General features: G+C 40.4%; 1 long non-coding RNA gene across 2 annotated transcripts; it reads left to right on the top strand.

Annotated features, from left to right (window-relative positions):
* Positions 1–3,342: 3,342 nt before the first annotated feature.
* LOC102024149 lies at positions 3,343–22,947 on the top strand. 2 transcript variants are annotated; one of them, XR_001234583.1, is made up of 4 exons: positions 3,343–3,445; positions 4,064–4,719; positions 20,986–21,098; positions 22,795–22,947. It is a non-coding gene; the product is annotated as an uncharacterized LOC102024149 (long non-coding RNA). The 2 variants fall into 2 exon arrangements; XR_261480.1 differs by lacking the exons at positions 20,986–21,098; positions 22,795–22,947 and adding an exon at positions 18,804–19,523.
* The last annotated feature ends 2,086 nt before the right edge of the window (positions 22,948–25,033 follow it).

The following is a 25,033-nucleotide window of genomic DNA, read 5'->3' as shown; positions in this document are numbered from 1 at the left end:
CACCCTACCATTGGTTATATTCCCAGCCTCAGCCCTGCATTATTTTGAAACAATCCAAGACACTAACTTTTGATTCACAAGTACTTCAGGAAGTATCCCTTAAAACAAAAACTTTTTAAAATTACAAAAAGCTATTGTCATACTAAACAATTAATAATTTATTAGCGTTATTAATAATGTCCAGTCACTGCACTAATTTCCCAATTTTCTCTTACATGTCCTCAAGTGGAATTTGAATAAAGCTTTTAAAAGTGAATTTTCTCTTCCCTTTCTTTTTTTTTTTAACATGTAGTAGAAACCAGGTCTTTCATCCTGTAGAATTTCTCACATTCTGGATTTTGCTGACTGTGTACACAGGTGTCATTGAACACATCCAACCCCCAGTGATACACCCTCCATCAGAACTGTTAGTTTACACCTTACAGATAAAAACTTGCTGAAAGGTCTGCTTCTCCTTTGGAGCAGAAAGAGTGAAGGACACCTCTTAGGTAGTGCCCTGCCCTTCCTAAGCATCTATATCAGGAAATACAGTAATGGATACAAATTTGTACTTAAACAAGTTCAAGAAATCTGTTGTAGAAAATGGTGCACGTGCTTAATGCAATGTAGTTATTTCATGATATATTTCATATCAATATGCTGTATGTGTTAAATAAATAATTTTACTTATCAGTTAAAATAATAGAAACTGAGAGGATAGGGGTGGAGACAGGTTGATCAACAAGTACTAAGTAGCAATAAGAGTAAGAAGTTCTGGTGTGCAGCTTCATAGTAAGGTGACTAGAGACAACAACTGTACACGTATGTATCTCAAAAACCTAGAGAAATGCTTTGCTGTTATCATCATTAAGAAGAGCTAAATGCTTGAGGGATTAGATATGTTCAAGCTGATCACACTATATATATATGTCTTGAAAAATTGTATGGTACCCCATTAATAGGCATAATTTTTGTATTTTTATGCACCAGTTAAAAATAAATTTAATTAATTAAAAATAAATAATTGTATTTTGTAACCTCAATCAGGGTGTGGTTCTTACCGGTTCCCTTTGCTATAAAGTTTCTCTTAGTGGTTTGAGCAGTTAGGGATGCCACTGCCCAGGCCCACTGTTTCATCAGGAATCGCAAAGGGATGTGATTGCCGTGCTGCCGTTCTGTCACAGGTTGGATTACAGTAATCCCCCATTCTGATGTGCAGTCCCAGCTCTCAGTAGCTCACAGTGGGGCCTTATTTGACAACAGAGGTGCTACACACACGGACAGTCAGGGTGAGGTCATAGAGGAGTAGGGTGACCCTGTCATCTAGGGTGAGCAATGTTCTTTAAGAAAGGAGACACCAGGCCAGTTGCGTAGTACTCAGAAATGCCGTAAGCCAAGAAAGTTGCAAGCTGAGGGGAAGGCTAGAGCAGACCCATCCCTGGTGCTTTGCATGAAAGCATGACTCTGCTGTCATTTCCATCTCAGACTCCACACCCTAGATTGGGAAACAATTTCCTGTGTGTACGCCACACAGTTGGTGGTACTGCATCGCGGCAGCCGTAGGAATTCGTACACAAACTGCAGTTCCCAGTGGGAATCTTAGAGAAAAGAGGAAGTCTTTCCCTCATACTTCTTATTCTGAGGTGTAATGCATACAGGACACGCCAAATGTGTGCTCCTTTCTGTTTACCAGTTTTTAGAAATTGAACGATTTCCTAACATCCTCCAAAGGTAACCAAGGAAGTTTGTGAAGTTAGTGATTTTCACACTATGTGTAAGTTTTTAAATGTTTGCTATATTTCAGCCCATTGCATTTATTAACCTTGTCGGTGATCAAATGGCTTTTTCTTTGGCCAGAGGTGGTCTTTTCCAGACTTCCTGAGTCTGCTCCCTGCAGTTACCTGACTTTCTTTCGTCGTGGCACAGTAAAACTGTATCTGGTTCATCTGGCCCCAGACATGGAAATTGCTAATTCTGAGAGACCTCTGGCTCACTTCAGTGGCAAGTGATCTTTTGAGACCAGAATCTGGGTGCTAAGGAAAGTTGTGGCTGCTAAGGTGATTTCTGTTTCTAGACCTTTCCAGGGGATAAGGCTGGAAAAAAATTAAGAAAAAACTCTCATTGTTTATAGTACATGCTTTTTTTTTAAGCTGAAAATTCTTGTTTTCAGTCATTAACTTTATTAGGATAAGTTATTTGGCTTGACTTACTGTGTCTGTATTATAAATGTATTATAGTTAAACACAGAATAGTTAGGTATTTCACATGCATTATATATAATACACACATAATGTATTTATATATGTGTATCTCCAAAATAAGAACACCAATTATAACTAACAACAGTAATATTGTTGGTGATAACATCATTAACAAAATTATTTCTACTAACAACTATTACTAACAATATTTTTGCAAACTATTTTAAAGGCCCTTTGAGACTTACAGTACTTGGGATGTATACCCCACTAAAGGTGTACAGTGTATTATGTTTCAAAATCATTTGAAATAATTTCTCTTTGCATGGTTAATCCACTAAATTTATATACATCTCGGCCTAGTGGGTTTACTTTATTTTTACTATTTGGGGAAGCACAGGTTTTCTTTCCAGTACTAGGGATTGAACGCAGGCCCTGTGCACGTTAGGTAAGTGCTCTACCACTGACTACATCTCCCTTTTAAAAGAAAATATTTTTTTGGAGACAGGGTCTCACTAAGTTCCCCAGGCTGACCTGGAGCTTATAATCTTCCTGCTTCACTCTCCAAAATATCTGTCCTACTGGCATGTACCACCATGCCCAGCTTAGTTCTATTTTAAATGTATTTTATTTCATGAAATATTTAGCTGTCTCCAAAGTGAAATCAGTAAAATAAGGTTTGTTTATGTAATCCAGCTTATATTTTCTTTCCTGTCACCTTGTTCTCTTTCCCCTACATATATAACCATTTTTATTAGTTTTTGTATGTTCCTCCATTAAGACTTTAAAATAATAGGCTTATATACTACTCTACCCTGTTGGAAGATATAAGGTAGGATGCTATGCACGCTATTCTCTACTTTGTTTTTTCCAATTAATATGTCCTAGAAACCTCTCTGAATCTGGATGAGGGGATTCCTTTTTATAATGCATGGCTCTCCACTGTGGAACTTAACTAATCTGTGGTTTCTGCAACCAGTCTCTTAATGATGGACATTTTCGATTATTTTTCTAGTCTTTTGCTATTACAAAGTATAGAGTAACAAATAGCCTGTATGTATATTCTACTGTATTTTCACCAGCCTGTCATAGGGGTATTTCCTTAGCAGTGGGATTGCTAAGCCAATTTGACTTGATGTTGCCAAACTCCCCGCTGTAGGAGCTGCACTTGTCTGCATTTACCCCAGCAGTGCATTAGAACAGCGTTTGTTCCTCATCTGAACCCGTAAAATGCACTGTCAGGCTCTGGATGCTTGCCAATATGACAGGTGAAATGGTATTTGTATTTAATTCCAATTTGTACTTCCTTTATTTGTTCCACTAGATTTAAAGGATGCAAAGATAGGACGAGTGGAAGTGTGAATGTGTTTTTAGATTTGGTGGTACACGGCTGTTTGCCTCTCTAGGCTGTAAGCTTCATGAGGACAGGACACTGGTTATTTTGAATAGAGGAGGCACTCACCATTGTGCACTGTGAATGAATGAGTGAATGAATGAATGAATGACATAAAATCTTCTTCCTGCCTATCTTATAATGCTACTGGGGTCTGTGCAACTCCTTGCCTTCACCTTTTCCTTCACCTCTCTCTGGGCTCAAAACCTAAAAGTAGGAGAGCCACTCAGACATCTAAATTAAATGGTGAGTTGAAAACAAACAAAAGAACCAAAGAAAAGGCTTTCCTAATGCTCGGATCATGAGGTTAATGGCTGTGCCTGAATAAATGAGATGTGAGGCAGGGTACAGCAAGACAATGTTCCTACTTTGTTGACTGATCTGGGGAGGGCAGAGCAGCCAGGAAAATATTATGCAGGAATGATGAATTGTGTGACTGAGGGAGAGAACAACTCTGTGTGAATTCTTTCCCTGTTCATTTCATCTTATTCAGACTAAAACTCCCAGAACTGACAGAAACTTCAGGGCTCATGAAGGCTGTGATTCCACAGAACCATCCTCATGCTCCTTCAGTGTGTGTGTGTGGCTGCCTGGAAGAACAGGGTCCCGCCACTGCAAGCAGACCTTGCTCCTTGGGGATAAGCTACGTTTAAGCCCTCCTTGATACAAAAACCCTGCTGGGGTTGTTACCTGCAGTGTCCCACGAAAAGGCACATTGTGGTAAAGGATTGGTTGCTGATGGGCTGTGGACAAGCAAGTGGATCACGAGGACTCTGACTTCATCATGAGAGTCTAATTTGATAGCATTATTGAGAGGTGTTGGAAATGGGAGGTGGGGCTTAGCTGAAGGCTGTACATCATGGGGCTCATCAGGGTACGAGCTTCATGGCTATGTCCGGTCCCTGGCCCCTTCCTGTCTAGCTGTTTCCCTTGTTCTCTTCTTCCCAGGCCAAGAGATGAACCGCTGTGGTCCACCACATGCTGCTGCCATGATGTTCTGCCTCACCTCAAGCCGCCAGCATTGGAACCACCTGACCATGCACAGAAACCTCTAAACCTTGAGCCAGAATACACCTTTCCTCCTTTAAATTGCTTTTCTCAGATATTTGGTCACAGTGAAAAAGAACTGACCAACAAAAAGCCCTTCAGGTAAGAGAAGGATTTTTTTGCTATTTATATTTTATCTTTTGCTCTCAAAAATATCAGTTGCCTTAAGCTTTTCTGCAGTGATATGGCTCCTCACATGGAAGATGACTCCTAAATTTCCACTCCTTCTTCTTCTGCTACAAATCATCCATCCTTTCTGACTCAAATTCAAACTTACCTGTGGTGTGTTGGTGCATGCCTATAATCCTAGCACTTGGGAGGTTGAGGCAAGAGGATCTCTGCAAGTTCAAGGCCAACCTGAACCCTGTCTCAAAAAACAAAACAAGGGGGCTGGGGATTTAGTTCAGTGGCACAGCGCCTGCCTGGCAAGCACAAGGTCATGAGTTCTATTCCCGGTACTGGAAAAACAAACAAACAAAACAAAACACCAAGTTACATTCCTTGATTATATCAAAATTAAGGATTTCTGTTTAATGCAGAAATCATGTACACAATTAAAGGAGAAATAAAAATTTGGGAGAATACATTTTAAGTGTCAAAAGCTGACATAGTTCAAATGTCTAAAACATACAAAGAATTTTTACAAATCAATTTTTAAAAAGCAGGGACCCTAATAGACAAATGGGCAAAAATTAGAAACAGGCAGTTCACAAAACAGGAATCCAAAATAATATGCAAATGAAGAAATATACATACTATTTAAGAGAGATAAGTTAACAACTATAGCAAACAGCTACTTTCTACTTACCACACTGGCAAAAATAAGAAAGCTGGGAGACTGCAAGTTCAGGCAGGTACTGTGGTTTAGATCTAAAGAGTTATCCCAAATTCTCATGTGTGTGGAAGGTGATTAGCTCACGGGGATGCAATATTCACCAGTGGGTTCATCCACCACTAAGTTCGGTAGCCAAGTGTGCTTTTGGGTGGTGGGGCCTGGTTGGAGGTGAGTCACTGGGAGCATGACCTGGAAGGGTGTGTTCTGTCCCTGGTTTCTCTCTTCTCTCTTCTTACCCTACTCGACTTCCTGGATGCCATGAGATGAGCAGCTATCTTCTGCTGAAGCCCTTCCACTGTGCCCTTTCTACTTTAAAGCCAGCCACCCACGGACTGTAAACATGAACCAAAATGTACCTCTCTCCCTCTAAGTCTTGGGTGTCAGGAAAAGTGACTATGACAGCAAAGTCATAGGGAATACAGGTTCTTATGAGTCATAGATGACCACCCTTTCTTTGGAGCAAGATGGTGGCACTGGGTCAAATGCACTTACCCTAGGACCATGAAATCCCAACCTTGGAATTGCCTCCAAAGAAGTTTTCCTGCTAGTTTCTGAGGGAAAATGTGTGAGAATGCTTGGCATAGCTTGGCTTATGGGAACTGAGAGATGGAGGCAACCTAAGTGTCCAATACTGGAGGAATGATTCAATAAAATAAAGAGTAGTTTGGATCTCTGTACAGCACCAAGAAGTCATGAAAGAGAGGTACAGTTTTTGTTATTTGTAGTAAATCTGTTCTGTAAAGTCTCTGCGAAAAACAAATTAGCAAGGACTAAATCATTGTTCTGGGAAGAAATACAGCATTAGGTTCTATGAGCCTCTGGTCACAGTGTTAATAAACTTATTTCGTTTGTATATGTTTTTAAAAATCCTTATTTAATACACATTGCTGATTCATTGGTGTTGAACTCATGGCAACACCACTGGAATGCAGGCCCAAGCAAAGATTATCAAGTGCGTGTACTCCCTCTAGGGCGTTTCCCAGCCTTCTTATGCTGAGGAAATCCAGACAGCACTTCAACACTGTGCTTAGGGGTCCTAATACATAGTGAAATTATGCAAGAATGCAAAATGGGAAAATGTGGCACTAACTGGCCTGTGGAAAGGACATGGTGTACAGTATGAGAGCAGAAACAAGAAGGCATGACAGCACCTTGCTGCCCCTCAGCTGGAACCTTGCCTTTTAGGCCACTCAATTTCCCATGGTCTGTGCTTGTGAAGAAGTGACCATGAAAGGGCTACAGCTATCGATTGTGAGGTTCTAATAAATTTTATCAAGTAGAAAAATTCACAAATGCAGAATCCATGAATCATGAGGATGGACTGAATGCTCACTCACTCTCTTGATTCTTAAAACAGAATTGAATGAAAGAGCAAGAGTGGATCAGGTACATAGCACAGTACCATTCATGTCAGAATATACACAAAAAAACCACACATAGTTTTCCAGAACTCGTGCAAATCGAAGGACACTCATCCATTAAGATGCTGTCTCCTGGGTGGGGAGCAGAGACACAAAGGAATAAATGAATACAAATAAGATGAGACACACTAGTGTGTCCTAAATGGAAGACACGATGATCTTGGGCCTCCCCACAAGCAAGGTCTGAACTGGAATGAGCCTCCCACTCTCTCCCCAGCTCTCTGAGTCTCTCTCTCTCTTTTCTCCCTTGTTCCCAGACGCCTCCTTTCTCCCACCTCTTCCTGGAAGGCCTGAAATTTCTACTGAGCTCTCTTCACTTCAGGTTGAGATTCTTGAGGGGAGGAACTTTGTCTTTCCTGCCTATTATGGCTTAGGTCTACCGCAGTCATCTCTCTGTCTCTCTCTGTCTCTCTTCCTCCATCACACACTCCAATCATAATGTAATGCTTCCTTCCTCACAGGGCCAAAAACAAAGGACAAACCAACTATGGGTTGATAGCTCTAAAACTGTGAGCCAAAATAAACCTTTCCCTTTTTCAAGTGTATCATCTCAGGTGTTCTGTTACAGTAGCTCAAAGTTGACTAACACACTCTCTGAAAGTGATGATTGGATCACAGTTTCTGGTATATTGTAATTATTTCCTAGCATATATTTATTTATACCCTACCTTCCTGTACCTACTTGCTGAAAGAATAAAGGCATGCATAACCAAATGGGAAATTTCCACACTTTTCCATCACATTTTGATCTCCTCAAGATGAACTCTAATAATTGTATTAGTCATAGAAGGGTGTGCCCTATACAGAGCAAAGGAATTTTTCTGTACCTTCAACTATTATCTGCACAACTGATAATACGAGCTGGCATTGCATTTGCTCTTTGGACAGCTAGTGTGGATTCACATTGAACTTGTCCTAAAAGAAACTGTCTATGTATTTTGCACATGAATCACATCTCTCTTTTGCGTGTGTGTGTGTGTGTGTGTGTGTGTGTGTGTGTATGTGTGAGCACGTGCACTTTAAACCATTGATTCTCCCACTATTTCTTTCCTTTTTGGTACTGGGAATTGACTTCAGGATCTTGCACTGGTTGTTGATCCATATCCCCAGCCCTAAACCATTGATTCATAGTGTATTTAATTGGTTAGCATCTCATTTCCATCTTCCAGTGTATCACTCATTTCTGCCAGTTCTGTGTCACCTGGAAGCTGGTAAAAATGCTTTCAATTACCTTCAGTTGTTGACAAAGACCAGAACGTCAGAATAAGCTCTGTGACAGCCAGTGCTCACCTCTACACACACTTCTGTGAATTCTTGCAGACAAGTTGCGCCAATCTCCTGTCACTGAAACTGAATTTCTCTTTGCTTCTCTGTTTTTCACTCTTCTCCTAAAGGATGCCATGAGAACTTTGTAAAATGTCCCCTGAAATCCAAATGCATATCATCCACCTGAATCTCAGTGTAGTTTTGTATCACTGAGCCATAGAGATGGAAGTGTATGTTGGGTGCTTTTATACATCTTGGTACATCACAGGAGGAAAGGGATGGGAGTGCTCACATGAATGCAGTTATTCCGTGTTATTCATGGGAGACTGGCTCTGAGATCCTCATGGAGATCCAGATTCAAGGATAGTCGAGGCCCTTGTATAAAATCATATAGTATTTACATTGACCCTACCTTCATCCTCCCATATCCAGTACTTCAAATTATCTCTGGATTACTTATAATATTTAGTACAATATTGTTGCCATGGAAATAGTTATTATACCATATTGTTTAGGGAACAATGACAAGGCAAAACCTGCACATGTTTAGAACAGATACAATTTTTAAAAAGTATTTTTATGGGTGCTTGGCTGAATCTACAGATGCAGAACTTGCAGCTAGGGAGAACTGATGGCTCCAAGTGTAGTCACATTCCAGACCAGTGGATGCTCAGTGACTGTGCCTTGACTCAAATCCAGGGCTCCTGGCCCTTCATACAAAGGGCTTAAAAAGTACTTCGATAGTTTAAGAGAGAACATGCTAGTTCCTAGGGACCATGCCCTGCTTGTTAAATGAATCTGCACTAGAATGTTATTGGGGCTTCATATAATTTGGAGAAAATTGAAGCCCAGAGAGCATTCAGGGATTTTAAATAAGTCAAGTCTCTAGAGCAGATGTACTGTGTTCCAGAACACAGAAATAACCTATGTATATTGTCTTGGAAACACAATAGGCAGGCATTTTTGGAGCAGTCTATGAAGGCTCTCCACAGAATAGTGGAGTTCTTTGAGGTCTCTTACAATGGAGAAATTGGAGCCACAATACAGAGTTGGGAATGTGTATGGGATGATCTGGATAAATGTTCCTTCCAGTGTCAAAGTGCTCACTCTGGCTCATATAACTAGACAAACAGGGTCTTGGGACTTGGAAAATGCTACAGGGACACCTCTCAGCTCAGCCTCATGGCCAATTCCCTTCTCAAGAAATATTCTCAGAGATAGGTAACAGCAGCTCTTGCAGTCTTAATGGGGAAAGAGGTCTTCTCTGCCAATCATTCCAGAAATGTCCCAGAGAGGCCTCACTGGACCCCCTTGAATACATTTGACAGATTTAGCAAATCAAAATATAGAATGCTCTGTTAGATTTAAATTTCACATAAAGAACAAATAATTTCTCAGTGTGTTTCATGCAATATTTGGAATGTACTGCTATAAGATATTGTCTACCTGCATTCTAAATTTAAATTTGGATTAATCAGCATGATATATCTTTTCTGGCAACCCTATCCTCACACCAATCCTTGTAGTTAAGTACACAGGAGTTTAACTGATTCAGCCTGAGTTGAGTGATCATACCCTGGATCCTAGGTGTAGGGTTAGCCCCACCACCTCCACCACCAGGAGCTGGGAGCAAGGAGCACTCAGATTCAGCCATGCTTATGGGTGAGGAAAATGCATTGGTAGGCAATTTCATTGTTGTGCATTCAAGACAGAGTGCACTTACACAAACCTAAAAAATTCATTTGTCATGGCTTCTTGACACAATCAAGAGACACAGTAAACATAAGATGTGTAATGCTGCTGCCTGTGGAACACAGCATACTGTTGAGGCAGAAAGCTAACAAAATTTTGAAGTGGGTTGTCACTTGCTCAAGATCAAATAGCGAACAAGCTACAGAAACAGACAGAGATGTACAACTGAGGCAGGGAGCTAACAGGGTGTTGAAGTAAACACCTGATAGAAACAAGTGGGCACTTTGGGTGAGAAAGTGGGAGAGCAAGTAAATGGTTTGGCAGGAGGAGAAAACGTGGCTGAATAGAGGAGGAGGCTCATTCAGAGGTACTCAGAGAAATTCAACTGAAACACAGGTAATTGGAAGAAAGATGAGGGACATACATCCTGAAGCTAAAATCAGTCTGACATAAGAGACAAATAGATCAAGCAAAACATCAATAAGGAACTTAATAAAATGACCAGCCAGCCCACCCAGCAGCCAGTGGGTTGCCAGATAGGGACAACTGCCCGCCATACTTGGAATCTTAAAAGAAGAGAAGAAAAAAAGGATATACTAAAATAGTGTGGTTAAAATCAAGCCATACAGGACAGACTTGGAATATAAAGTCCCCTGCCTCTTCTGCCTTCCTCCAAACAGAAGATGCTAGAGTCAAACAGTAAATTCTGCCAACACAAACTGCTCCCTCCCTGATGAATGGCAAGTTTTTCCTCATTTTTTTCTTTCCTTTCCTTTCTTTTTCTTTTCTTTATTGTTTTCTTCCCATTCCTTTTGTGCACCAGAGCACTAAATGTAACTGCCAGGAATAAGATTAAAGACCACAAGATGCATAGTAAATGAAACAGCTAAGCCATCCCCTATGACCTGTGGTTAGAGAGGAGTGAGAAATTAAATAGCCTTGCACCTCGAGACTGTGCAGCCCTGGGCTGTCCCCAGGGGTAGGAGCAGAAAGGCACCTGACAACAACCCCCCTATCTCACCTGAGGAAGTTACAGACTACAGCAGAGGTGGGTGGCAGCAGAACTTGTAAAGCAGTGAATGGAAAGTTAGCACCCCACCTCAGGAGAAAAGTAAGAATTGGGACTGAACAGCCTTGGACTGCAATAGCAGGAGCAGAGGAACAGACCATATCATAGCATCCCACCCCACCCTGCAAAAAATGATGGAGAGGATGGGGACTTGCTAGTGGAAAAGGAACACAGAAGGCTGAGCAAGGACCAGGAGGAGCTGAAGGTGCACAGGACTTGGAATAGCCCCATCTTTGTCTGAAAACAGCACTGCAACTGACAGAGAGAGAGAGATGCTGCCAAGAGAAACAGTGTAAGGAGCTGGAGGCTGCTAAGGGACATACAGAGAGTACTGGCTGAAGACTCTGGCCCCAGACCCCTATAGCTGGAGACCAAGACCAGCCTCAAATCCACACTAAGCCTACTGCAGGCTTGGCAGTGCTATCCAGTAGTTTTGGACTCTTAGTGGACACCAGAGGAATTCTGCTTTTATTATTTTATTTTATTTTATTTTATTTTATTTTATTTTTCTTCTTTTTTTGCTGGTTTGTTTCTCATTCTTTTTCCTTTTCCTTTTCCTTTTCCTTTTTTTGTGGTCTTTTACCTATATTTTAATTCTAATCTATTCATCTTCTTTCCCCTTTTCTTCAATTTACCTCTCTAGACTTTATCATATTTTCATATGAGTGAATAGTCTTTGTAATCTTTCTGGTCAACTTCAATAATCTCTTGCTTACTCCTTTATTCTTTCTCTTCTGCCCTTTTCTTCCCAAAGATTGCATGATCATCCTTTGTCCTCCAGCCTGGCTTCTACTTTATTTCTTTTCAGTTATCTCTGTTCTATACACTATCCTTCTTAAATTTCACCACCACAGGATAAAACTACTCTATCAAGGGATTTGCATCTGTCCCATGATCCTACCTTTCCAATTAATTAAAAGTGAGATTTTGGTATCTGTTTGGCTCAGTACCTTGTCCTTTGGTGCTGGGGAGTGGTGAGGTTATTACCTCAGAAGTTCCCAGTATTGTTACAGAAGTGAGAACAACTGATTAAAACAGATATGACAGCCTAGCTAAAGTAGTATAATTAGCACTAACCATAGCATCAAGCACAGAAACTGACAAACTATGGTGACTATTAATTTTGTACCTTCAATGATAGAAACAAAATCTATAGTTATATAACAAAACCAATCACAAATTGGTTGCAATTGTATACAAAGTGTTTCTCCTTGAGAGAGTCAATATTCCTAAAGGAATTGCTCAGCAAACCTAGACTAGAGACAGATTAAAAACATAGATGGTGATAGGAAGAGGATCTATTTAAAAAAACAGATGATGATAGGAAGAGGATGGAAGCCATGAATGATCAACATAACAAAGAAATAGAATGGATAGAACAGATTCAAACAAATATCCAGGAAATGAAAAATTCCCTTGAAAACTGGCAAAACTGCTTGAACAAAACTGAAGACAGACTTTCATACCTTGAAGACAGGATCTCAGCTAGTGATCATGAAAGGAAAGATCTCATGAAATTAGCAAAAGAATCGGAAATAACAATTCAACAGCTACAAAATGACACAAAGAAAAACAATATAAGAATAATTGGTGTCAATGAAAATGTAGGTGTCAACACAAATGGCATAAAAACTACTTGAGAAAGTAATAGCAGAAAATTTCCCAAGCATGGAAACTGACATACAGTTAAGGGAAGCATACAGAATTCCAGTTAGCCATAACCAAGATAAATCTACACCCAGACATATAATTATCAAGATCCCAGAAATTCAGCAAAAGAACAGAATATTGTAAGCCATGAGAGAAAAGAAAACAGATCACCTATAAGGGAAAGCCCATCAGAATCATGGTAGACTTCTCAACACAAACCTTTAAATCAAGAAGAGCTTGGAATGAAGTATTTGAAGTCATGAAAGAAAATAACTTCCAACCCAGATTGATGTACCTTGCAAAACTATCTTTCAAAATTAGTGGAGAAATAAGATACTTCCATGACAAAGAACAACTGAAGAAATTCATGACCACCAAATCAACACTGCAAAGGGTACTAAAAGATATTCTAGCCAGAGATAAAAATGGCCAAAATTCCAAGAACAACAGAAAGAGACAACCAAGCAGCATAAGCAACTAAGCAGAGGGGGAAAGTAGGGAATCAACAGCAGGAAAATAATACAATAAAGATAAGCTAATACATAGCAGTTATAACCATCAACATAAATGGCCGCAATTCACCAATCAAAAGAAACAGACTGGCAGAATGGATCAAGAAACAAGGTCCAACAGTATGTTGTATGCAAGAAACACATTTAACTCAAAAAGAAATTCATAGATTAAAAGTCAAAGAGTAGCTAACAATACTCCAAGTGGCAAAAACCCAGAAAAAAGCAGGCATAGCTGTTCTGGTTCCAGATAATGTGAACTTCAAACCAAGAATGATCAAAAGAGATAAACAAGGTCACTATATACTTCTTAGAGGAAAAGTTTGAGAGGAAGAGATAACAATCATAAATATATATGTATCAAATATGGGAGCACCCAACTATATAAGGTAAATAATAATAGACATAAAAAAATCAAATAAGCAATAACACAATTGTAATGAGGGACCTTAATATCCTACTGTCACAAATGGATAGATCAACCAAACAAAAAATCAGCAAAGAAATGTCCAAACTGAACCAAATCTGTGAACAAATGGACTCAGTAGATGTTTACAGAGTGTTCCACCCAACATCAGAATATACATTCTTCTCAGCTGCACATGGAACATTCTCTATAACAGACCATATACTAGCCCTTAGAACATGCTTAAGTAAATGCAAAAGAGTTGAAATTTTCCCATATATTATCTGACCATAGTGCAATAAAATTGGAAATGGCAAAACAAACTGAAAAACTTCCACAAACACATGGAAATTAAATAACACCACCCTGAACAACCAATGGGTTAGAGATGAAATTAAAGAAGAAATTAAACAATATCTATAATTAAAGAAAAATGCAGATACAATATTCCAGAACCTGTGGGACAAAATAAAAGTAGTCCTAAGAGAGAAATTTATAGCAATGAATTCTCATATCAGGAAAACATAATGAGCACAAATAAACAAGCTAATGTTACACCTCAAGCTCCTAGAAAAAAAAGAGAAAGTCAACAACCAAAGGCTATTGAAGGGAGAAAATTATAAAGATCAAAGTATAAATTAACACAGCTGAGACTAAAAAACAATACAAAAAATTAATGAAGAGTTGATCCTTTAAAAGAATAAATAAAATTGATAAACCCTTAGCTAATCTTATCCAAAAGAAGGAAAGAAAAGAATCAAATTCATGCAGTGAGGAATGAAAAGTGCGAAATCACTACAGATCCTGCGGAAATTAAAAAGTTCATCAATACCTACCTCAAAAATCTTTACTTTTGTAGAATGGAAAACACAGAAGAAATGGTCAGATTCCCAGATATGTATGAATTCCCAAAGCTGAACCAAGAATATATAAATATCCTGATAACCCAATATCAGTCAATGAAATTGAAAATGTAATTTAAAACTTGCCAACAAAAAAAAAGCCCAGGTCCTGATAAATTGACTACTGAATTCTACAAGAAATTTAGAGAATATTTAATGTAAGTACTCCTCAAACACTTTAATGAAATTGAAAGGGAAACAATACTCCCTAACTCATTCCTGGAGGCAAATATTACTCTGATACCAAAACCAGAAAAGACCCAACTAAAAAAGAGAACTACAGGCCAATCTCCCTAATGAACATATGTACAAAAATCCTCAATAAGATGCTAGAAAAAAGAATGCTGAAAATCTTGAGGAAGATTATATACCATGACTGAGTGGGATTCATCCCAGGAATGCAAGGATGGTTCAACATATGCAAATCAGTAAATGTAATACACCATATCAATAGAATCAAAGACAAAAATCACATGATCATCCAATAGATGCAGAAAAAGCTTTTGACAAAGTCTAACACTCATTCATGATTTAAAAAACCTACAAAAAATCGGAATAGATGATCTTCATCTCAATCTGAAATAAAACATCTTGAACAAACCAACAGTCAGCATTGTATTAAATCAACAAAAACTAAAAGCTTTCTTTCTAAAATCAGGAATAAGACGAGGATGTCCACTATCATTACTTCTATTCAAAATAGTTCTTCTGTAAACACTAGCCAGAGCAATTAGACAGGAGATAGAAGTAAAAAGAATAAGGACAGGAAAGGAAGAAGTTAAATTATCCTTATTTGCAGATGACATGATACTCTACATAGAAGACCCAAACAACTCCACCAAAAGACTTCTAGATTTAATAACAAAATTCAGTAGCATAGCTGGATAAAAAGTCAACACTCCAAAATCATTATCATTTCTGTGCACAAACAACTCACTGAGAGAGAAATTAGGGAAACCACACCCTTCATGATAGCATCCATAAAAATGGTGTACTTAGGAATCAATCTAACAAAGAAAGTAAAAGATCTATATGTTGAAAATTACAGTACTCTGAAAAAGGAGACGGAATTGGATATCTGAAAATGGAATGATATCACTTGCTCTTGGATAGGAAGAACCAACATAGTGAAAACAGCCATCCTCCCAAAATTGTTGTACAGATTTAATGCAATCATGATCAAAATACCATTAGCATACCTTGCAGACCTAGAGAAAACATTCCTAAAATTCACCTGAAACCAGAAGAGACCTAGAATAGCAAAAGCAATTCTGGGCAACAAAGGCAAGGCAGGAGGCACTACAATCCCTGACATGAAATTATACTGCAAAGCTACAGTGATAAAATCAGCGTGCTACTGGCAAAAAACCAGACCTGAGGACCAGTGGAACAGATTAGAAGATGCAGACACAACCTCAAACGCATTCAGTGGCCTTATCTTTGACAAAGTCATAAAACATGTTCACTGGAAGAAAGCCTCTTTTTATTTTTCGAAAGCCTCTTTAATAAATGGTACTGGAAAAACTGGCTCTCTACGTGCTGTAGACTAAAACTAGACCCATGTCTATCACCATGTACTAAACTAAAGTCAAAATGAATCAAAGTTCTATATATTAAAACAAAAATATTCAATTTATTGGAAGACAGTATGTAGAAATCTGGAAGATCTGGGTGTCAGCAGAGAATTCATGAACAAAACACAGATCACAAGGGAAATACTTCAAAGAATCAACAACTGGGTTCTCTTATTGAAAACCTTTTGCACAGCAAAGGAAATCACCAACAGAGTGGAAAGACAACACACAGGGTGGGAAAAATCCTAGCAAACTGTTCCTCAGACAAAGGATTTCTATGTAGAACATAGAAAAAATTGGAAAAAAAATCAGACACCCAAAATTGAAAGTCCCAGTCCAAAAATGGGCATCTGAGATGAATACACACCTCTCAGATGAAGAAATACAAATGGCAAATAAACATATGAAAAATGTTCAACATCACTGATCATTCAAGAGGTGCAAATTAAAACAACACTGAGATATCATCTCACTCCAGAAAGAATGGCTATCATCAAGAAATAAACCAATAACAAATGCTGGAGGGGCTGTGGGGAAAAATGAACAGTTCACCATGGTTAGTGGGAGTGTGGACTGGTAAAACCACTGTGGAAATCAGTGTGGAAATTCCTCAAAAAACTAAGATTACAGGTCCCACTCAAACTGACTATTCCCCATCTGGGTATCTTCCTAGAAGAATGAAAAACATCATACCACAGCAATATATGTGCACCCACGTTTACAGGAGCAAAATTTGTAATAGCCAAATCTTGGAGACAACCCAAACACCCATCAACTAGGGAATGGATAAAAAAGATGTTGTATTTTTATATAATGGAGTACTGCTCAGCCATAAAGAAGGATAAACTTGAGACTTTTATAGGTAAATATATGCAACTTGAGCTCACACTCATAAGTGAAATAAATCAGACTCACGTGTAAACATCATATTGTCTCTCTTGTGTGAGAAACTGAAAGAGTAAGTTTAAAATTTATAATAGATATTGTGAGATGGAAAGAAATTACTGAAAAGGAAAAAGGAACCAGGATGGGTGAAAGGAGAAAGAACATCAGACAAAAGGGGAAAAAAAGCAAGTCAGTTATACTATTACTGTCTCTTAGTCCATTAAAAAGGAAGGTTTATTTTAATATCAATTGGAGAAATTTGCATGCCCACATTTTGTACCCTGAGCATCTACTTTAAAGATAGCAACATGTAATGTATTAACTATCATTATTCTTCTCCTATTGTGTTGTTATGAAATTTTGTTTTACCTTCTTTTCATAAAATAAAACAAAGAAAGTAAATGGCTTATTAGGGGATCAAGTGAATGTACTCCCTGTGGTAAGGAAGCAAGACGTGGGCAAACTAGATAAGATCTATGCAAGTTACCCTAACTCTCTCCTGTCCCAAAACCTCTGCACCTCTAAAAAACATGAATACTTGATAACATTCCTTGAGACTCCAGTAAAAATGCTTCCCTGTGGGAGGGTGCTTTGTTTGTTACAGCAGCTATCTCTGTTATCTATATTTCTTTCCTATAACAAAGTTATATTATATGTTAGCCTTGAACTTAGCCCACATACAATTTCTGCCCTATATGTGGCTAAGAACCCATAGTAGCCAGTGATAATTTTACACTTTACAGTTAACTTTCCTGGTTTTTTTTGTAGTATAGGACATTGAAACCAGATCCTCATACTCGCTAGGCCAGCACTTTACCACAGAGCTACATCCCCAGCCCTTTTTAAACATTTTCTTAGTGAAACTTAGAGTTTCACTAAGTTGCTTGGACTGGCTTCAAACTTGTGATCCATCTGAATCAGTCTCTTAAGTAAGTACAGTTGTGGATCACTGTGCCAAATAGAACTTTTTTTAATAAGTAGAAAGACTACATGCTAAGATAATGATAAAAATTATAGTACGGTAAATACATAAGCCACTCACGGTAGTTTATCATCATTGTGAAGTATCATGCACTGTGTACAATTGTATATGCTACCCATGCACATCACTGGTGGCACAGATATCCTTACACCAGCACCACCACAAACACGTGAGTAATGCACCGCCCTATGACTTCGTAGTGGCTGTTACATCATGACAGAACAGGAAATTTTAGTTTCATTAAAATCTTACAGGACCACCATCATACATACAGTCAGTTGTAGACAGAAAATCTCATCACACAGTGCATGCATGGGCTAGAGAGTGAGGGGACAGCGTGCAGGCAAAACAGCAAAAACTGACTACAACTCCCTCCACACAGCAAGAAGGCCAGGTCACGAGTGAAAAGCGATGCTCTGGTAAGTGATTCATGCTTTTCTGTTACCTTCAGTGATGTTGCAGTTTTTCTATCTACTTTTTCTGAGCCCAAGCCACATGTGCACTAGTTTGTAGGCTCCTAGGAAAAAAAGCTGTGTTTCTTGTTCACAGTCATGATCCCAAGGCTTGGCACATAGTAGAACCTCAATGAAAAATTGTTGAACAGCCAATGACTGGGGCCCGATGTGTCCTTCGTCTTTCTTCGTTGGGCAAATTTAATTATCCTACTAGATTAGATTCTTCGAAAGAGACCTTCAGTGTGTTTTTACACGAACAGTTGGGATACCCTGATAACAACAGTAAGGCTGATCTGCTTAGCTTCCCAGAATTGTCTACCCCTGACTCTCTCACAATGATCTTTGAAAAGCTCATAAATTCCATCTGATAATATCTCAGCAAGAAACATGAGTCCTCTTCTGATTTACATATAAGATAGCTGAGTCAACAGAGGCTGGGCAGTCTATCAATTCTAAATAGGGTAGATGGACTTTGGCATCTACTCTAAATAGAATAGATGGACTTTGGCAGTTCGGGACACCTTCATTTTTCCTTTTCAGGCTTGAGAATGAAACCCAGGGGCTCATACCTGGCAAGCAAGCACTTACCACCACGCTACTCTCCCCCTTTTGGGGTGGCTCACCGTCTTCCTGAGAACTCTGCTTTTGGAACGCACTGGCAAATTTGCCGTCTGAGTGCATCATCTCAGCTGAGAGAAAGCTGACTAATTTCTCCAGAAAGATGCAGTGTACAGACTTTCATGTATCTGGTAAAATGCAGAGTTGGTGTTTTATTAAAAGAAATCTTTTCTGAAGGCACATCTAAGCATGAAGGAAGGGAAGCTGGAGGAGAAGTCAGCAAACTCAGCCTTCAGCGCTGGCTCTGCCTACTCTCCAGGTTCGCTCCCAGAGACAAATGGGTAAAGGCGACTCCACCTGGTGACAGCAGTCCGTGTACCAGCACTTCACAAACTCTTCCTTGGAAAGACACAAAGGCCATGTCTGAGAGAAAGCTGTCAGGCCATAGTCATCCAGCACTGTATGCTGCTTACAATCATTTTCTGACAAAAGGAAATCAAATGTCTGGAAGAAGACTTCTTGTTCCAATTTACCCCAAAACTTCATATGTACCCAAAGCCTTCTTCATCTTAGTAAAAAGATGTGTTATTAACTCCATTTTCCAGAGGAAATTTTCACTCATTAATTGCTTACTCAAAGTGAAACAGTGTAACTGGCAGAGGTGGAATTTCAATCCAGCAGGTTCTAGTCCTGAGCCCTGGGCTCTTTCTGGGACACCAGCATGCTCCTCCAGGGCAGTGAGGAGGGAGTGAACTCATGGGGTTGAAATGATGTGCGCCCTCACGGACACCCTGCAAACACATCCACTTGCTGTTAAGTTTCACCTTGGGCAGGAGAGCTGATCTTGTCAGTGAGCTTTTCTGATGGAGGACAGGCTGGTGGACTACATGCCCTTGAGAAGTACACTACTCTCTATGGTAGCCCTAGCAGGAGAGCGGACAATGGATGTTGTGGGGACAGAGAAGTGAATCTCGTAATTCTCGCAAAGATGTGTGTGCATGAGCACCGCATCTAAGATACCTCTTGTTTCTCTAGGGGCCACTTCCTGAAGAATAATAAAGGGCTTAGGCAAAAATTGCACAGATTTGCAGCTCTGTGTTTTGATGGTCTCTTGACCCTGCAGTCTCCACCCCAGGCTTCTCGTCCTCCTGTTCCATGGCTCTGGACCCCATATCCTAAACCTCCTGTCACCGGGACACCCTGCCCAGGACAGGGTGTTCTTTTGTTTCCTAAGTGATTCTAGCCTTTTCTGTCAAGACTTAGAAATTCTACAGACCCTTGGCATTTCTTTTATATGCCAGGAGTTCAAACATGCAAGGAATATTCACTTTTATCTCCCCAAGTGACTCAGAGACAGGATGGATGGAACACCCAGGGTGCTGGCTTCCACCAAGCAGCCTGGGGCTCTCCCAGGGGTGTTTGGAAGGGCTGTGTAATGACTAATTTTATGTGTTGGTTTGGGTAGGCTGAGGGATGTCCAGATATCTGGTGAAACTAGTTTTTGGTGTGCCTGTGAGGGCGTTTCTGGAAGAAACCAACATTAGAATAAGTGAATAGAGCAAGGAGGATCCAGCCTCACTGATATGGAGAGACACCAACTTATTATCAACCCTAATAGTACAACATATGGAGGAAGAGAAAATTCCCTCCTCTCCTTGGACTGGCACGTCCAACCTCTCCTACCCTCAGATGTGTGAGCTCCTGGTTCTTGGGTCTGGGGACCCTAGGATGTACAGTAAGTACCATGGCCCAGGTTCTCTGGCCTTCAGCTCCACATTGACAGTTACACCATCAGCTTCCTGGATCACAGGACTTCGGATTCACATTGAATGGCACTTGTGGTTTAGATCTAAAATATCCCCAGAAGGGTCATGTTCAGAGGTGGGATATTGAAAGTGGGGTGGAACATGAAGACACTGAATGTGTCGTTAGGAGGTGGGGCCTTGAAGGAAGAGGCTTGTCACTGGGGGCATAACCAAGAATGGTGTATTCTTGTCCTTGACTCCACCTTTCACCCTCTCTCCTTCCTGGCTATCAGGCAATGAACAGCTTTCTTCTGCTACATAATTCTGCCATACCATTTCTGCCTTGGAGCCAGAAAAAGCCACGGACTTAACCCACTAAAACCATAAGCCAAATAAGCCTTTCTTCCTTTAAATTGCAGGTGTCAGTATTTTATTCCAGGGATGGGAAAGTGACTAATGCAACACCACCAGGTTTCCTGCATCTTTAGCTTGCAGACAGCAGATCATAGGACTTCTTCGCCTCCATAATCATGTAAGCTGACCCCCACAGTAAATATCCTCTGATGACTCTTCACCTACCTTATTGATTCTGTTTCTCTGGAGAACCTTGATTAATACAGGTTGTATTAATTTGGTAGGGCTGCCATAACAAAGGACCACAAACTGTGGTTTAACAAACAGATGTTTATTCCTTCACAATTCTGGAGGCTAGAAGTCCCAGATCAAGAGGCTGGCAGATTGGTTTCTCCTGAAGCTCTCTCCTTATGTGGCAGATGGCTACATAACATAGTTTTACTTGCTTCATACATAGTTTACTATGTAGTATGTACTATGTAGTATGCAGTTTACTACATACATAGTTTTACTTGCTTCTTATACTAATTTCTGGCAAGCTGCATACACGACACCTAAACCCAGAAACTAAATGACTGAAGCACTCTGATGCACTTTAGATGGCTGAATACCATTTAGACTTCAATACTGGGTGCTATGGTCTGAATGTGTCCCCCAAAAGTACATGTGTTGGAACTTAACCCCCAAATTCCTGTGTTGTTGATAAGGAATTGAGGCATTTGTGAGGTAGAGTTGGATAAGGGTATGGGAGGGAGGGCTCCCACAATGGGATCAGTAGCTTTGATTTTTTTTTTGTTTGTTTGTTTTTTCTGGTACCAGGAATCAAACTCATGACCTTGTGCTTGCCAGGCAGGTGCTGTGCCCCTGAGCTAAATCTCCAGGCCCAGTAGCTTTGAAAGTAGACAAGAGACACCTGGACTAGGATGTTTGTTCTGTCTTATCATGTGATTCCTCTGCCATGTTAAGATATAGGAAAATGCCAGATTAATATGTAGCAAGATGACACCACCTTGATACTATACTTCCCAGCCTCCAAAACTATAAGACTTCCTTGTCTTTAAAAATTACCCAGCCTATGGTATCTTGTTATAGCAACAAAAAGACAGACTAAGACATTAGGACAAGAGGCAGGGGCATGGGCACACCTGCTCTTAGGCTGAGAATAGAGCCCTATGTCCAGCTGTGAGCAGATAGCACTGCTGACACACCATCATGGGCCAGGATCAGCTAGCATCCAGCCTATGCCTGGCACATGGTGGGCACACAGAAAATGTCTATGAAATTGAGTGCTCCAGATGAGTTAAAAGTGGAGCTATCTTCAAAGGGAATTAAGAAAATGATCTCAAATAAGATGCCTGAATTATATAACAAAAAAGGAAAATGATTTTGAATTTCAAGGGTTATTTTCAGGGCAATCAAAACTGTATTGTGGAGGCTTGACCCCTCATATGGGCTCTTTCTGGGTGACCTGAAGGAGATGGAGCACCTGATCTGGAGGCTGACATCCAGCCCTGCCATGCCAGGACCCAACACTGACTTTCAAAGTCATTAAAATATGTACATGTCTTTGTGTATACATATTTATGTACGTATATGCATACTGTGTATATATACATATAATACTGCATACTTTTTCTTTATAAAATAGGCCACTTAGTCCTCTTTAACCCACTCTTACAAGAAGTAGCACTTTTTTAAAGTGACAAAATGGCTCCACTGTAGCAGACTATGGTAGAGGTACGGTGGCCTGGCGGAAAGAGCCATAAGCAAAGAATACAAGTATGTGGGCTTTAGCACCGTGCCTTAGACCAACTAACTCTGAGTTATTGGGCAAGTGACATGCCATCTCTGCATCTGATTTCCTTGTCTCTAAGGTTAAAAAGATTGGAAGATGAGTGCTCTGTGGTGAGTTGCTATGAGTTTATTGGTAAGAAGCACCCTCTGAAGCCACGTGACTGGTTTCCCAGAATGTCTTCCCTTCTCTTGGCTATCCCTGTGCCTCCAGGTTAGGAGCAAGGAGCAAGTACTGTTCAAGCACTTGAGGTACGAAGAGGGAGCCGCATCCAGAGGGGAGAAGCTAGGGTCCCGAGGGTGGTGGCGGAAGGGGAGATCTCTACCAAGTACCCGGGGCCTTTAATTTTATTTTTTTGCTTGCATTTTCTTTAGCTTGCTAAGACTCAGTTCCTGCCCCCAGTGAGTAAAGAAAGTGGAGTCAAAGCAGGGTGAGGTTCAGCCTGCCTGACATTCCCAGGCACCCTCTCCCAGCATGATGGGGAGGAGAGATTTTTTTTCCCAAATAAGTTTCCATAGTCCACTTTCCTGGATGGAGCTAAAACTCTTTAGAAGGTTGCCATTTTCAGATAAAGAAGACAGTGCTGCTGAAAGTAAAATACACAAAACCTTGTGAATGAGGAACAGGGAAGTTTAATGCAAAGGTCAGGAATCCTTAGGTAAAAATAAAAAGAGGATAGATGGAACCAAAGAGGGGAGAACCAAGAGAGCTGAGGCTCCAGAGAGTAAGAGAAGGAGGCCATGAGGGATATCTTTGCAGCAGAAAATGGCCCCCTAGCTAGTATACTTCAGTTTCTGTTATTGTCCAAGTAAGAGTTTTTTTTTTTTTTTTTTTTTTTTTAAAACCAGGAATCAAACTCAGGACCTCACGCTTGCCAGGCAGGTGCTGTGCCACTGAGCTGTACCCTTGGCCCAAGGTAATAGTTCCTGTTACAGTTCCTGTTATTTCTGTTTCTTAGAACCATCTGGTCACTGTGATACATATTGTAAGAACCAATCAAAGACAGACAAGTACTCTGCTTCTGTACTTGCCCTTTGCAACCCCATAAAAACCTCCTTCCCAGAGCCTTTGGGGCCTGACAATTCTATAAGGATTGATTCCTTGTTGACGTAAATATATCTGCCTCCAAATCCCAGGTGAAGTTTCAGTGTTACTGTTTGCCACTGCACTGTAAGAAAGAGGTAGAGACGCATGGGAAATGAGCCTGCAGCAGTAAGTCCAAGCAATGCATCCTGCCGCTGGGAAATTTCCTGAGCAAGAGACAGGAGAAGGAAGTGGGAATCCTGGCCTTCCTCCCCAGACACAATCTCTGAGGGGAATCCAGGGCAAGAGGGGTTCCTGGGGGGAGGGAACACAGGGAATCTCAGCCTTTCCAGGTCTGGCTGCAGCTCTCCAGGTGCTGCTATGGGAAACAGCCTCCTGTGTCATCAGCTTTTCTGCGGCATGATTATTTTTTAAAGTCTTTAAAACACTATTTTTACCGCAAGCACATTTTTTTCTTGCAAAGGAACAAAAGGATCACAACCCACATGGTCCTCAAACTGGCAGCCCTGGGAACAGGCAGCATGCAGATTTACATATGGGGGAGCCCTGCCCCCGCTTTCCACCCGCTGGATATTTCCACAGAAAGGAAACCGGCATAAATGCCACTGGCTGGGTGCCGCCACTCTCCTCAAATCAGTGCGCAGAAATCATGTGAAATGATGAATGACGGGGTTTCACAGCCAATGTGATTCTCAGTAGTAGTTTGGGCCATTGACAAGTACAGCTACAGTGGTAAGAAAAAAAGGGACATTTCCTTCTTTCTCCTTGATCTCTCTCTCTCTTTCTGCCCCTCTCTCCCTCCCTCCTTCCTTCTCTCTGTCTTTCTTTCTCTCTGTCTGTCTCTGTCTGTCTGTCTCTGTCTGTCTGTCTGTCTGTCTGTCTCTCTTTCTCTCTCTCTCACACACACACACACACAGAGCCTGGTAGTCTGATTTTTTATTCCTCCACAAAGAAATTCTGTCTTGCTCCTTCACAGGTGGTATTTCCAATTTCCTTTAAAACTTTAGGGCAGCTAAGTGAGCATGATTGGGTTATTCTGCAGCTTAGCAAAGGCAAACACTCCCACTGTTTCTTCTTTCCTTTCTTCCTTTTCCTCCAAGAAGAAATACTTAGAAACATGAACATGACGCATTCCACATCCTCCCATGTGGCCAGGTTAAAGCCTGACAGCAGAAGTGCTTATCTCTCATGTGAGCATATGTGTGCATAAGAAAGATTGTACCTACATTTTTTAAAGGAAAAAAGAAAAACTAGTAAAATCCCGTAACAGCTGTGTA

This window comes from Chinchilla lanigera, unplaced genomic scaffold (genome assembly GCF_000276665.1).
Source record: "Chinchilla lanigera isolate Chin_1 unplaced genomic scaffold, ChiLan1.0 scaffold00030, whole genome shotgun sequence".
Classification (NCBI taxonomy): domain Eukaryota; kingdom Metazoa; phylum Chordata; class Mammalia; order Rodentia; family Chinchillidae; genus Chinchilla; species Chinchilla lanigera.
This window is presented reverse-complemented; position numbering and strand designations above follow the sequence as displayed.